The sequence below is a fragment of the Oryzias melastigma genome, linkage group LG6 (assembly GCF_002922805.2).
Source record: "Oryzias melastigma strain HK-1 linkage group LG6, ASM292280v2, whole genome shotgun sequence".
Lineage (NCBI taxonomy): Eukaryota > Metazoa > Chordata > Actinopteri > Beloniformes > Adrianichthyidae > Oryzias > Oryzias melastigma.
Genome location: NC_050517.1, coordinates 3,447,474 through 3,462,088, shown reverse-complemented (window position 1 = coordinate 3,462,088; position 14,615 = coordinate 3,447,474). Strand labels below are relative to the sequence as shown.

The following is a 14,615-nucleotide window of genomic DNA, read 5'->3' as shown; positions in this document are numbered from 1 at the left end:
AATAAGCCCATGTGACTCAAAACTACTTTCTTTAAACTGGTGACCCTAACAGTTAGGTTTTACCCATTTTAAAGCTTTAATATAGATTTTTTTAATACTGATCATATTAGGGTTTGGGTAAGTTGTATATTTTCCGCTTCAGGTCACTGATGTCAGGCGCCGTCTTGTCTGCAGCTGGGTTCCTCTCAAAAGTTTGGAAGTAGGTGATCCATTTAGGGATATTAAGGTCAAACAGTCCTACAACATACAGATATGTTCCATGAGATCAGTTGGTTTGGATTTGGTATTAAGGCATTATGGTCCGTATGTCAGAGAAGCAGACAGCAGTAAAGAGAAGCAAGAACTTGATCATTTATAGTGAGCTGTTGGTCCCTCCACGCTTATTTTCACCCATGATTTAAACTCACAAACTAATACCTATTGACTATAAGTCATGCTTGAATGAATGACTGCATAGTTACACTCCAAAGTCGGACTTTTCAGAGAACTGATATTAAGTCCCCAGTGTGAACGGTTGAGGTAGAGAGAACAGACACGATGGGAGGAGGATGCAATGGCAGCAGCTCTTGGCAAGTCAACGGTACAGCTGTTTGACATTAGGAGGTGAGGGTAAATTAACTGGGTTGGGTCGTTGTGCAGATTTAAGGAAAGAGTTGTAGTTAAAGAGATGTCCTGCCCAGATCTGAGCCAAGAAACACAAGAAGTATTTTACTTCAGAGCAGGATTGTTTAACCCTTTTCTGCTGACAGAAATTCCAACACTAGTTTAAAGGTAAATGGGACATGCATGGAGGCAGTATTATAAGTCAGTATCAGTTACAGAAATCCCAAGGTATTCGAGAAATGTTCCAAATGGGAACACCAAAAAAACATCTGGCACTTAAAAAGCCTTTTCTGAGCTATTCTTTTCCACCTCAGGTATGAAAAGTAAACCCTGGGAAAAGTTTTATCTGGCTAATCACATCTGGCTAAAGGTCTGGCATGTCTAATTTGAGATGCAGCATGTTCTATCAAAAATACTTAGACGGATTAAAAAGGTCATGCTGAAATGTTATTTTTTGGATTTCAAGTTTCTTTAAAGACAGGTAAAATAATTCTTTGACACCTGCAGTTTTTCTTGATAGGGTGAAAATAACAGTTCAAGCACAGATTTTAGGAACATCCCTTTAATTTGACTATAAATGAGAGGTGTTAAGGTACCTTCACACCGGCCGAGGTGACTCACGTTCAGCCTCTGTCATTGAAAAGTCTGTTTAAATTCATGTAAAGCCGTGTTTCAGGTTTCCATGTTCAGAACTCTCGGGTTGGTGTTTCAGTCCGTTCTCAAACCCTTCACACAAGTCTGGTGAAAGTTCAACCAGCTGAACTTTTGACTGCTTAATCATGAAACAGCTGAACTGTAACCACTTACGGACTTGGTTCTGACTCGTCCTTTTCCAAATACAGAAGTGCCAACTGTTGTAACTATGATCACAAAGGAGAAATAAATAACTGTGGTTTGTGCCCAGCCGGAATTATCTTTCTTTCAAGTCTTTCACATTTCAGAAACGAGTTGTGAAAGAAAAAGCCTGGAGCGAGATTCACCAGATTTGCACCACTTTGACATTTCACACCAAACCTCTTCCAACTACAGGTGGTAGACATGGGCTAATAAACAGCAGAAAAAGAAGCTCCTACCTGCTTGTCCAGTGTGAACATGGGCTACATGGGCTAAATGTGCGTTCAAGAACCTGAGTTCATCACGTTGAACTGATGAACTCAGGTTCATTTATTGAACTTTTGACTTTCCTTCACAAGCCTGGCCTTGTGCATTTTGGGTCCTACACTACCAGTTCTTGACATTCTGCTGAGTTTGAGTTTAGAGTATTAAAACCCCAAACCAATAAAGGGCAGCACTCTCCTGACTACATCTAGAGAGATATCTGCATCGGTTAGGTGTTCAGGTTGGGCCAAGTTCTACCTCTGTGAGGAGATTTGACAGAATGTTGTCGACTCTAGTGATCCTGTTTGATATTGAATGCTGTTTCGTGGTTTATTGGTAATATAAAGTCAATTTCACAAGATACATTTTTTTAAATGTGGTCTGAACTCTTTATATTCCCTCGTGGGGTTCAACCTGCACTCATCTGTTTTATTGCCACAAGAATAAACAATGGAATATTTGAGCGTTGCCCAGTGTTTTCCTTGGTCACCGATGCAGGGTTGAGTTCAGTCAAGTGTTGAGAAAACTTATACTATTATTTGGCTGTTCAAAAATCACAAGTATTAAGAACAAAAGTAATGTGGTTTCTCCAAAGATGCAAGTTAGATTGTTTAAATCTGCTGTTTTTAAAGGGTCTAAACCACTTTTGAGCGTTTACGTTTATTACAATGTTGATTCCTCACAAAACAACCCCAAATATGGAAGAAAAAAATTTCCAGTTAGTTGTAGATGCAAAGATAAACTTTTTGCTTTGAGTTCGTTTTTCCTCCTCTTCCTTCCTTTTTTCCATTTCTCTATATAATTTAATGAGAATGGCATGCACTATACCAGTAATGCCAAGCAGAGCAGAGGGAAGGCGAGCACTGACGTCATCGTGGTGCGTCCTCTGGAAATGCTAACTTCAACTGATTTATGAGACACTTTTAGCACGATGAGATGTGAAAAGAAAACGCAATCTTCATTGGCTTTGTCACTTTAATTATATCCCAGAATGAGCAGTATTGATGAAGAAAATGAAAAAGCTGTTTGCTTTTTTAATTTTATTCAAGAGACAAGTAATGCAGGTATATTGTGAAAATGAAAAAGCATTTCCAGTATTGACTTTTATTTTGAATTATGAGCCACAAACGCTTCCATACATAGACATACTAGACATGTTTCTCCATTTACGCATCTCTGAGCATTCCTTTAAAAACCTGCTCTCCAAGCTCCACCATGAGTGGGTCCTCACATTGTGATGTCACAAAGTGGGGAACAGCCCCTTCCAGGAAGCGTCTGTGCTGCCAGGACCGTCCCAGGCTAAGTCACTTTTTGCGGGAAGCTAGCAGTGATCGTCAAAATGCTTTTATTTTAAATGAATTTGCAAAAATGTGTATGTTTGTTTATGTGGGAGACACACAGACACGCTGCAGAGGCTGACTGTAGGAGGACATCATGGATAACCCACAAGGAGTGAAAGGCAGAGCCTCAGAGATCGAGTCGTCTTACTTCCGGGGAGGAAGAAAGTTCACAAAATAACTAATTTGATTAATAATTAGTTCTTTGGTGCGCCAAGTTCATTACATGATCATATTTATGGAAATAATTGACTCTGAAAGGCTAAAGAATAGCACGCTATAGAACCTTTAAATGTATTTATTTGAATTTAGTGTATGTTTTAAGCATTCACCAAAAAAAGCACACAAAAAAAAAAATCTTCAAAGCTGTTCTTTTGTCTTTTATATTTTCATCTGAAAACTTCATATCGTGAGCCAGAAGCAGACAACAGAAGAGACTGCAGGGTTATCCAAATGGATAAACATTGCCTGAAGGACATTGAGAGAAACTCTGAGTACGACCACTCAGGATTCCCTGAGGTGTTCTCAGACGTTCCACAAGATGTGAGGAGTGGTGACCTTTCTAACTTCTGTGAATCTCACAGCAAACAGAAGCGCACAGCCTCCATTTTGTTCCATAATCTCCCCAATGAACTGAAACTTCAGCCACAAAGCAGCTATGTGTGATAGCAATCGCAGCAGAGACAGATAAACAGACCAAAGCTCAGAAAGCCGTCTCCTCCGACCAATTAGCTGATGCAGATGGGAAGGAAAGAAGAAGGAGAAGAAAGCAGGTCAACAGAAGACAAGCTTGAAGCTGACGCTCTGATTCAACCAGTCGCTTATTGATCGACCCCCCCTTTTAGGCAGTGGAGTGTCTGCTATTCTGGGTCCACCTACACAGAAATGAATGCCTGCATTCTCCTAATTGGGTCCCAACATTGAGGAGTCTTCTGGAGTCTCAAATGCCATCACTCTTTTGGACGTCATCTGTGACTCTACAACAAACTGTTCTCACATCAGAGCAGCGTCTGGTGTCCACGTGTTTCACAGCAGCAGCATCCACATTCAGCTTTATGGGTTTACTAAAGGGATTTAGTGGTTTTAATGTGTGTCAGCCATACTCAGTGAATGGTGAGTGATGGTTTGAACCCTTTAAAGTTCCTCGCCGATCCTTTCTTGATCTATTTTCATTGTTCTTTTAATTATGATGATGATTTTTTTGCCAAATTTAAAGAACAAAACAGTATTGTTTTCAGGACAAAGTTTCTGCAGAGCAGCAGGAGTTCATAAAAAATTTACTTCTGAGTTGTGGGCGAGACTATTGGTGCGGAAGTAACCCCCCGCTTAGCCCTATGTTTACATGCTCTCCCACTAGCTTATAGCCCCTCACAACCCCAAACTAACATTAGCAGTGCGACAAAAACGGTGAGCAATTTTAGAGTTATCCAGCAGTACAGGTTAGATCCAGATTCCAGCTCAGACGAGAAAAACAAAGACATTCATGGATGTCTGCAAGTGGATGTATCAGAATGAAGGACCTCGTCTCTGGCTCGTTTTGCGTCTCAGAGGGGGAGAGATTTCAGGTGGCTCATCTGTGTTCCTGTTCTTGGCAGTGGACCTCGCCTCTGGCACGTCTCGCATCCCCAGGTGACCCCCAGCCCATCTGGATGAAGCTCATCTGCTCCACTATTTAAACATGTAGTCATAGAGTTAGATAAGCTCATTCTTCATCTGTCCGTCCTGGGAGAGGATCCCTCCTTCATGTGGACATCCCTGAGGTTTCTTATTTTTTCCCCCCATTTTTTTTATTTTTTTTATGAGTTTTTACTCACCGAGAAGGAGGGTCTAAGGCAGGGATGCCAGGATAACTTAGATTAGTTTAGCAACCAGCTACTGTTCTACTCTATGACTGACTTTATGTCTTTGTACAGTGACCACTGATCCAACTACATCGTGATATTGGGCTATAGAAATAAAACTGAACAGAATTGAACTAGTTTCTGGTTGCTGGGCCACACGTTTTCCTCCTCTCATAACCTGCTTGTACGCTAATGACTGAAGACCTAAATTATGGCAACTGTTGCAATCACTCTTTCAGTTGTTACACCATGCTATTAGTGCCGGTTACGCACACATTACTTACTCCCACCAATCCAGAGAGGACTGTTTGTCAGTCTGGTTGTAGATCGCGGTTCTCCATTAGGAGATATCTGAGCTCGAACAACTGGCATCCAGAGTCTATGCTCATTTGGCTCTTCATGTTGGTTAAGTAGATTTACTAAACTTTATGTCATTGGTAACCGACAAAAACAACTTCTAAACTCCATCTAGAAAGTTTGATCTGTCTCAATGAACTCCCAATACTGTGTTTCAAGCCTTGGTGCTGTAATCTATTTTTTTCAGCTTAAATACAGACTGAGGGTTCTGCCAGTCATATGCAATTAGTCTGTCTGGGGAGTCAATAAATCTAATATGCATAACCCACTGGCAAAAATCCAGAGACATTTAAAACGGGTCAGAAAGGTCCAGAAATGTAATTACAATACAGACAGGCAGAGACTGGATATTCTGGACATGATGCTCAGCTTACAACTATCTGATAAATATCTTTGACTTGAGCTTTGTTTTAATGTAAAGCAGCTGAGTTCCATGATCTGTGGTGAGTTTTGCTTGGCATGCTCTCCATTCTCCCAGCCTCCACCTAATGCCTAATTGCTGTCATTCATCCACCTGTGAGCCACAGTGTTTAGGACTGACCATAGACTGTAAAAATAATGGACAGATCGAGCAATGAGGTCCCCCATTGGAAATGCATTACTTCCTCTCCTCGTGAAAGTAGGCCGCTGCTTTCACCGTCAATTCCTGAAACAGATACCGCCATTTGCAACCCATCTTCAGCGATTGGTCTGAGTCATAGCTGAGTCATGGAATCTACAGGAAGTACTGTCGCCAATCAGGAGTGAGTTTATTGCAACCGTCTGCCTCTTTCCACGCCTCGACCACGAGACCGCGGGATGTAAACAGCTTCTACTTTAATAACGGCGGATCGGGAGAATCGTACAAGTCATTGTTCAAGCCTTTGAGGGAGAACCATTCCAACTTTTGATTCTGTCAGCGGTCCTTTGGGATTTACTTACATTTATTCCTTTTTGTCGAGATAAAAGGAGCATTTGGGTGACGCCGCTGGAGAACTGCGCGTGTCAACAGCAGCTTGTCTCTTCACATGCGCGGCCAGGTTAGAGTCTGATCAGATGCACGTGAGAAGCGCGTTCAGCGGTATTTAAAATAAATAACCATCCTAACAAGTGAACAGCTGGGTCTTTTTTTTTGTTTAAAAATACGACCAAGTTTCAAGTTTGTCTCGCGCTCCTCAGACGGCTGCGTCTAATTCAGGCTGAAGCTGGAAAAGTGCGGCTAAGATGTGATTTTATGCGCGTATACGCAACTTATCATTTATAAGCTGCAATCAAAACAGTAAAATAAAAAAAAAGAAACGTTAAACAAACAAAAAAGTCCAAACACATAACCTCAGAGTGAAATCTATTTCTACAGAGTAAATCCTCATCTAAAAATGTCGACAGCATGCTCCTCTTGTTGTTTTAAACTGCTGCATCGGTACATTCCATTGAGGAAAACAACAGTAGGACAATGATTGGTACATTGTTGAATTGTAAAGTAGGTGTTAAAAGGTCTTCATGGACCCATTGATGAAGTCTGCTCCCATTGGCTACCCGTCATCTGTCACTCAAACCCCCCAGACGTTCGACGTCAGACCCACAAACGCTTATTGAGCCATCTGATTGGTCAATTTATAACTCTAATAACTTGTGTTAATGGAAAAAAAATCTTTAAAAAAAATTAGGATTAGAAAAAAGAAGTTAATCAGAAAGCAGCAGAGGAAGAATGATTATTCTGACATATAAAATGACTGAGAAATAACTGTCTGTTTCTCAATGTAAGTCAATGGGACTTTGGCCTTTTTGCAACCCAGTGGTACTTCCTGTATGAACACGGAAGTAGGGGGGCTTGCTCTGTCCAGTAATTCTTATACAGTCTTTGGGACTGACAGGTCCTCACTCTGTGCCGGTTGGTTGTACCTTAGCTCACAGTCCAGCATTTCACAGCCTCATAACTTCTGTTAGTCTGTGTTTTGACCCGATTTCTGTCCCTGGTTAAGAGTTTGTCTGTCCCCTTGATGTATTAATCTATCTTTCCTTCCTCAAACTTTTTGCCTTCGGATCACAGATGTTGGATTTGATTGGCACTTCTGACCGTTCCATGACGTCTCCAGAGCCCTCCTTCTCAGGTGGGATCTCCGTCTTCTTTACCGAGAAGCTTCAGAGATCCCCCGTACAACTGCTGGTGCTTTTAGGAGATGAATAGACTCGTCATACATGTGTTATGTGCATTGTGAAGTAGTAACGAGCTGAACGTATACCTGAAAGTGTGGTTGAGTTTTTACGTGTCAAAAAACGTACGGAAAGAAGCCGTAGAATCACAACAATGACCAGGTTCATGTGTAAAGACTGGACAATAGAAAATAGATTGGAACCGAGAAAGCATCAGATCATCCAGGAAAACCCTGCAGAGACTTTAAAGAAAGTCTCTAATGAAAGCCTATTGGCTGTTTATTGTGAATCAAATCCGTCTGCTTCTGGCAACCGTTTAAAAGTCAGTTCCACCTCTTTGCAGAACCGAGTTCTTCACGGCTCCTCTCCTTTTCCCAAGACTGTGTGGAAAAGATTTCAGAGAGACAAGAGTTTTACTGCGGAAACCTTGATGCTCCCCGCCCCAAGGAGAAAAAAGAAACCAACTGAGCAGCATGGAAGCACAGTGAGGACCGCACCTGCATGTGGAGTTGACGCCAACCACGACACACCCTCTAAAGCTGTTAACAAGCACTCTGACACAAACCCTCATTTGATTTATCTGTTTGTCAGACAATAGCGCTAAATATATGTTTATGGTTGGCTGTAACCCTCTTTCATCTGCTAAATGAGCAGATGAAACCAACTTTATCATCTACGGCCCTCATATTGAAGTCATACTAAGATGTGTGGAAAATGAAAGGCCCTTGTTTACGCCTCATGCAGTTAGAGCACCAGAGGAGAGGACTCATTCTAATCGAGGAAACATACCGCGGCGTTTCCAAAGGGTCCTAGAAGTGGCTGGACCAAAAATAGAAGTCTCTCTCTGAAGTATGGTGTCATTTCAAGGATAAAGCAGACGTGAAGTCTTCTAGAAGAGGGTGGAGGGAAGCCAATCAACGTTTAACCTGGAGAAAACCATTGATCTCACACGATAGAAAGCATATGAAACACTAAACACCAAAATCTGCTTCAGACACAGCAAAAACAAAACAAGAAAAGTTGCATTAGCTGCAATAATGCTATAGTGTGAATGCTTTACTAAATCTAGTTGCTGAAAATGAAAGAAGCAATCTACTCTAATTGAAGAAAATGCAAAAGCGATTTGTAAAATGCAAAATTTGATAAAAGACTTTACATTTTGTTAAAGAACTATGGAAGAGTGCTGAAATTGGCTTAAATTTCTGAAAAATTGTTCGTAAGTTTGCTTATAAATCCTCAATACATGCCAATTTTGCTAAGATGTGTAGTGTGTTGCTTAAATATTATCTAAACTCCAAATTAGCCCCCCAAAAACCCCAGTAGGTGCCAAATTAGCCAAAAAAGCTAGCAGAATGCTAAAACACTATCACAACTCCAAAAAATCCTCAGCAAAATTAGTCAAAAATGTCAGCTTGTTGCTTAAATATTAGCTGAACTCAGAAATAGCCTAACAACCTTAGTAGATAACAAATTAGCCAAAATCTTAGCATGTTGCTAACATGTTAGATACAATTAGCATAAAAATACCCCAGTTGATGCCAGACCACCCAAATTAGCCACCAAAATGCTAACATAACAGCTCAATGCCAGATTATTAAAAATTACTGAAAACAATGGTTTCAAAGTGCACAACGTTTTTGACGAATTTGACTAATCTTATTCATTTCCTATTAAGCATATTTTGCTCATTTCAAAAACTTTAAAGATTATAAATGCCAAAAAACAAGCAGTAATGCCCTGAAAAAGCTGAACGCTGAAACTGAAAGCTTTGATACCAGGATTACTGAATTCACTGAAAGTGTGATTGAGTTTTCACTTGCCAAAAACTTTGAAATATTCACATAAACAGTGAGTTGAAATAAAACAACTGAATGTCAATAATTATAAGTTCCTGAAATATTTTATGAAAAAAAAAAAACAATTTCTCAAACAAAAGAGAAAAAGCTGCTCGATCATAAGCATCCCTCTTAAAAACTCACTCTGATGAAAATCCTGCTTTGGGTTTATTTACGAAAAATAATTAAAAAAAGGCTGTTGCTTGTGGGTGTGACAAACTAAATGTGTGGGCCATAAGCTCTCGTTCTGCTCCAGGTCCATGAACGTCTTTGTTTTCCCCGTCTGAGCTGAAAGCTGGATCTAAACTGTACCACTGGATAACTGATATCGATCATTATTTTTGTTGAACCGCTAACGTTAATGTTGGCTTGAAGGTGTGAGGGGCTGTAAGCTAGCGGGAGAGATGACAGAAAGAGGGGGGGCAGGGTTGCTCTGCGCCAAAAAATTTTTTATCGTTGGCTAAAAGTGGCTAAATCATCATTAAAAGACCACTGAGAACACTTAAAAATGGATCAAAATATGATTGAAGAGGGAATTAAAACACTTTTATAGATGTCTGTTCAACCTGTACCTTCATCCTCATTGACTTTTTTCAGAATTGGACTGTGTATTTCTGCCATGTCTTGTAGAAAAGTGATTAAATTATTGGCTGTTGTCTTGCAAAGGAAATGTAGCTTAACCAGCATTAGGAGTCACGTTGTGATGGGGCAGGACTCCTCAAACCAAGAGCTGAGTGCCATATTTGTCACACTGTTAATGGTCAACTTTCAAACTTAGATCACATAGAAGAATAAGACACATTCATCTAGACAAGAGTCAGAGACAAGTCCATCAGTCACTTGGACTTTACACTTTCACTATACCTGTAACTCTGTAACGTATAACATAAAAAAACAGACTGATACCATTATAACAAATGTTACTATGACAACACTAACTCCCAGCATTGTTAGCCATCAACATCAGTAACACGACCAGAATTAATCCATATTTAAGGCGTTTAGAATTATAATTTTTTTAAATTATGGTTTTGAAGTTTACCTTAAAGGTGTATAATACAGTAATCTCCTGGCAGATCAGCTCCTCCACCTCAAGGCCAAACAGACTCAATAAGCTGCACAAGGCCAGAATCAATTACTTACAAAAAAAGCAAACACTTGTATGTCTTTTTTTAAAGCTTTATAGAAAACACAGACACATAAAGGAAATAATAAACCTGAAACTCAGGCCCTAGTAGCCCGGATCCCCACAAACCTCCACGCTGCGAGGCAAAAAGCCAACCATTACATCACAACGCCACCAACTCTGGTGGTACGACAGCCACCGCAGACGGCGAGCCTCACTGTTTCCATGCAGAGTAACTCGAACAAACTTTTTGGAATAAGCTCAACTACAATTTCAACTTCTAAAAGGAATATTTTACTTTTCTTTAGCTATTTGTTTTCATCATGTGTCTTGAAGTGGAGTCATAGCATCTGGACTTAAAATCTTCTTTGTTGAAACGTTTCACCTCTCATCCAAGTGGCTTCATCAGTCGGATGAGTTTCAAGAAAAAAGATTTAAAGTCCAGGTGCCATGACTCTTCAACACAACGTCTTGGATAGATGGGAGCCTTTTTTCATCACATGCAAATATTATTTCCCCCCTTTCCACCACATTCACATACGACAAAGTAATGACAGCATTACAGCTGTTTTGTCATCACTGCTGCCAGCCTCAAAGTCATTTTGGTCATTTTGTACCATCTCAACTAAAATCACTCCCACACATGCAGACTGGCCTCTTCTCCAAACAATTGTAACCTCCACCACCATGTTTACCTACAGAATGAGTCAGAAAAAACAACAACATATTTTCCATCTGAGCTTTGTGTTGTTTCTTCATTTACTCTGGTTTTAAAGAATTCCCACCAAAAGGATTGCTGCCATTAGTGACCTGGAGAGTTGCTGTACGTCAGTATGCAGTAAAGCACATGTTACAACGGCTCGATGAGCCGCTTCTCCCTTCACAGTCTACTGGAACTATCGTATTAACGGTTGAAAATCTACAGTAGATCAAAGAACACAAACACTGGAGCTCTGGTGTTTAAGGGTTGAACTGAAGCTTTGTCAAAGTGAGATGAAAACACGAGTGTCTTTGAAATATAGTTTTAGATTCTTGGCCTTTTTGTTCATTTTTTCCCCCTCACTAAAGGAAAGAATTTTAACTTTCATCAGTCAGTCATCAGTCCTCCTTAAAGCGGGGGCCCCTAACCACTGACCCAAGGAGCAGTGCCATGAAGCAGTGGAAAAAACCTACATTAAATATTTTCTCTAATGATACAAAACACAACATTTCAGTGGCTAAAATGGGTTGTGAACAACACTGTTCTGTTGGGATGCTAAATGGAAACAATGACGTCTGTCAAGCTCCTGAAACTTCAGCAGAAACGTTTGTTCTGTTCTTTTCCTGGGCTCCGAATCCCACATCCTGTCTGCGATGACTCTGGGATAGGCCCGTTTACCTGTGTGAGTTTGCTGTTGTGTATTTACATAAGAGTAGCACATGTGCTGACATGAACATTACTTTTTGTGATATGGTAATAACGTTATTTAGCAAAACTGTAGCAATTTTTGAACAATAATAAGGATAAACCTGGATTTAAGGAAATAGAATAGAATAGGCTAGACTAGAACAGACTAGACCAGAGGAGAGCAGACTAGACTACAACAGAATTAAATAGAATAGAGTAGAATAGACTAGACTAGAACATAGTAGAGTAGAGTAGACTAGAACAGACTAGACTACACTAGAACTTTATTGATACCACTAAGTGGAAATCCTTATTATTAGTGAAGGAGATTTTTCCTTGTATGACGGTCCATTGACAGCCAGTGGAATCTGAGTAAGCTTTTCAATTGCACCTTGCAGAAGCCAGCAGCAGCATCACTGTTTAAAGTGTCTGCTGGACAATCTGTCAGCTTTTGACTCACTCATTCGCCAAAAATCGTCAATGAACAAAACACAGCTTTTGAAAGTATCACTTTGATAGCTAAAGAACACAGACCAAACTTTCCAAGCTTACCTTTTTTGTGTTCAACATCTGAAAAGTAGAGTTCCTGTAATGTGACTCATGGTTGGAGTTCAGTTCTGTTCCTTTGCTCTGGAAACCGTACGTCTCTTGGTTCGCTTTTCCCCTCTTTTCCCTCACGCTGTCCGTGTTTTAGAGAGCAACTTCCTCGGAAGCCTTTCGGAGCAGGACTGCTCCAAACTGACTGCGACCACCCTTAAAGGTTGTTGGTGAGTAGGAAAGTCCTCATCCCACTGTCAGTCAAAGGCTGGAGCATAGTTGCAGCTGGGCCACCATCCAAACACACTAACTATTCTATTTCGGTCTGCCACATGAGCAGCGGTGCAGCTCAGAGGAGGGAAGTAAGACGCTGTGGTGGAGCATGTAATTGCAGAGTGACCAGATATGGTGAGGTGTAATTGCAGACCTCATCAGATGGAGTGAAACTGCCAACAAGAGAAGGTAAAGAACTTAGAAATAATGCTTTGGAAAAGAAGAAACAGAACAGACTACGTAAATAAAGGGAAGCTGGGTTCCAGATGTGGCAGAGGAAGGAGGGAGGGAGGAAGAAGAAAGGAAGGGAGGGACAGAAGCAAGACCCAAATGAAGAAATTGCCATGGCAGCAAAGGAAAAAAAAGTTTTCTTTGACATGGTGGAAGTGTGTTTACCTTCCCAGACAGAGTCACACATGAGGGAAAGAGGGATCGGGGAAGGTGAGAGGATGTTGGGCCTGGCCTTGTGTTGTTTCTGGACCTTCACCAAGAGTGCACCTTGGTGTCTGGTTTCACTTCAGCCTTGGAAATGACTACCTTCTGGAAAAACTGCAGGCTTTAAAAATGAAGAAGGAAATTCAGAGTATAGTGGGTCAGCTGGTTCTAATTACGGTGAAAAGCAGCAGCTCTGGGTTTGCTGTAGCTTGTAATGTTTTATTCTTCAGTGAATTGTTATTGTGTGACTGTACGAAGCACATAGTTTCACGTGAACTACCATACATACTCGCAAGAACCCACACTCTATCGGCTACAAATATTGGCTTTAGCTTTAATTCAAATAACACATTTCCTCTCGAATTTGACCTCATTTCCTGCTAAAAGCAACAAGAGGAGCCAACATGAATGAGAGTGAACGTTCACTACACCGCTTTACCAAAAATAAATCTGGATTAAAAAGGAATTTTGGAGGAAAAACTTTCTTCTAAGACCACATGTTCTAGTTTTATATTTGATCATCCTGAAGGTCGAGTGCTGTAAGGCAGTGAGGAACCATATTTTGCTTAAAAATAGTCTTTTATAAAAGAAGTACAAAATTTAAAAAAAAAAAAAACTTTGACTGAGATTACAAGGATAAACTTAGAAATAAAATTGGGTGAGTCAGTAATTTAAGCATTTTTGGAAATCACAAATTGTGATCTATTCGTGGAAAGGGGAAGAAGAGCCATCTGTTCTGTTAATTATTCAAAAGAATTCAACATCCATAACAGTGGAACAAGCATGTCATCAGACTTTCTACATAGATGAGGTCTATCGCTGTTGATCTGTTGTACAACTGGCACACTTTGGTAAATTATTATCTCAAAATTAATTCCAGGTAAAACTAATTGGAAATAAGTATTGCTGTTGTTTACCAAGTCAAAAGCAACATGAACTAGAACTATGCGGTGAAGTCCTCACTGTCAGCCCAGAGTGCTGAAAAATGTTGTGGACATGAAAAAAACAAACTGGAGGGTTTCTTTGTGTTTCAGCAAAACCAATAAAATGCAAAGTTGGAAACGCTGGTGAAACATAAGTAGAGGACAAGCAGAACCCTGACTTCAGCTCTGTAGTTTTCCCATGTCAGACTGTTCTTAAAAACATTTAAAAGAAGCATCTTCCAAAACCTGACGTGGGTTTGTGGTTCTGGTTTCAGGGAACCGGACGAGAGCTTCTCCTCTCTATGGAGACAGAAGCTCACAACTTAGTTTCTCTTGCATGAACTACCGTAGTTTCCCAGGCTGTAGAACACAACAGATAATAAAGAGCAGCACCAATAAATAGTCTATTTTCAAACTTATGTCATAAACCGAATATGTATACTGTCAGGCAGATCCAACTATAACACATTAAACGAGACAAAATAGTCAGAGATAAATCCATCAGACTATTGACAGTGTTCACCAGAACTCCAGAACTTGTTACCCATCCATCCATCATCCATCCATCCATCCAACCCTCCATCCATCCGTCATCCACCCCTCCACCCCTCCACCCCTCTATCCATCTGTCATCCATCCATCCACCCATCCATCCATCCATCCATTCACCCCTCCACCCCTCCATCCATCATCCATCCACCCATCCATCCATCCATCCATCCATCCACCC

General features: G+C 40.5%; 1 protein-coding gene across 1 annotated transcript in view; it reads right to left on the bottom strand.

Annotated features, from left to right (window-relative positions):
• LOC112151766 (INSC spindle orientation adaptor protein) overlaps positions 1-12,688 on the bottom strand; it is an 82,506-nt gene extending 69,818 nt beyond the window's left edge. Inside the window, exon 1 of the mRNA XM_024280823.2 lies at positions 12,270-12,688. The gene's annotated coding sequence lies outside the window, so the exon portion shown is untranslated. The remainder of the gene's footprint in view (positions 1-12,269) is intronic.
• Positions 12,689-14,615: the final 1,927 nt, after the last annotated feature.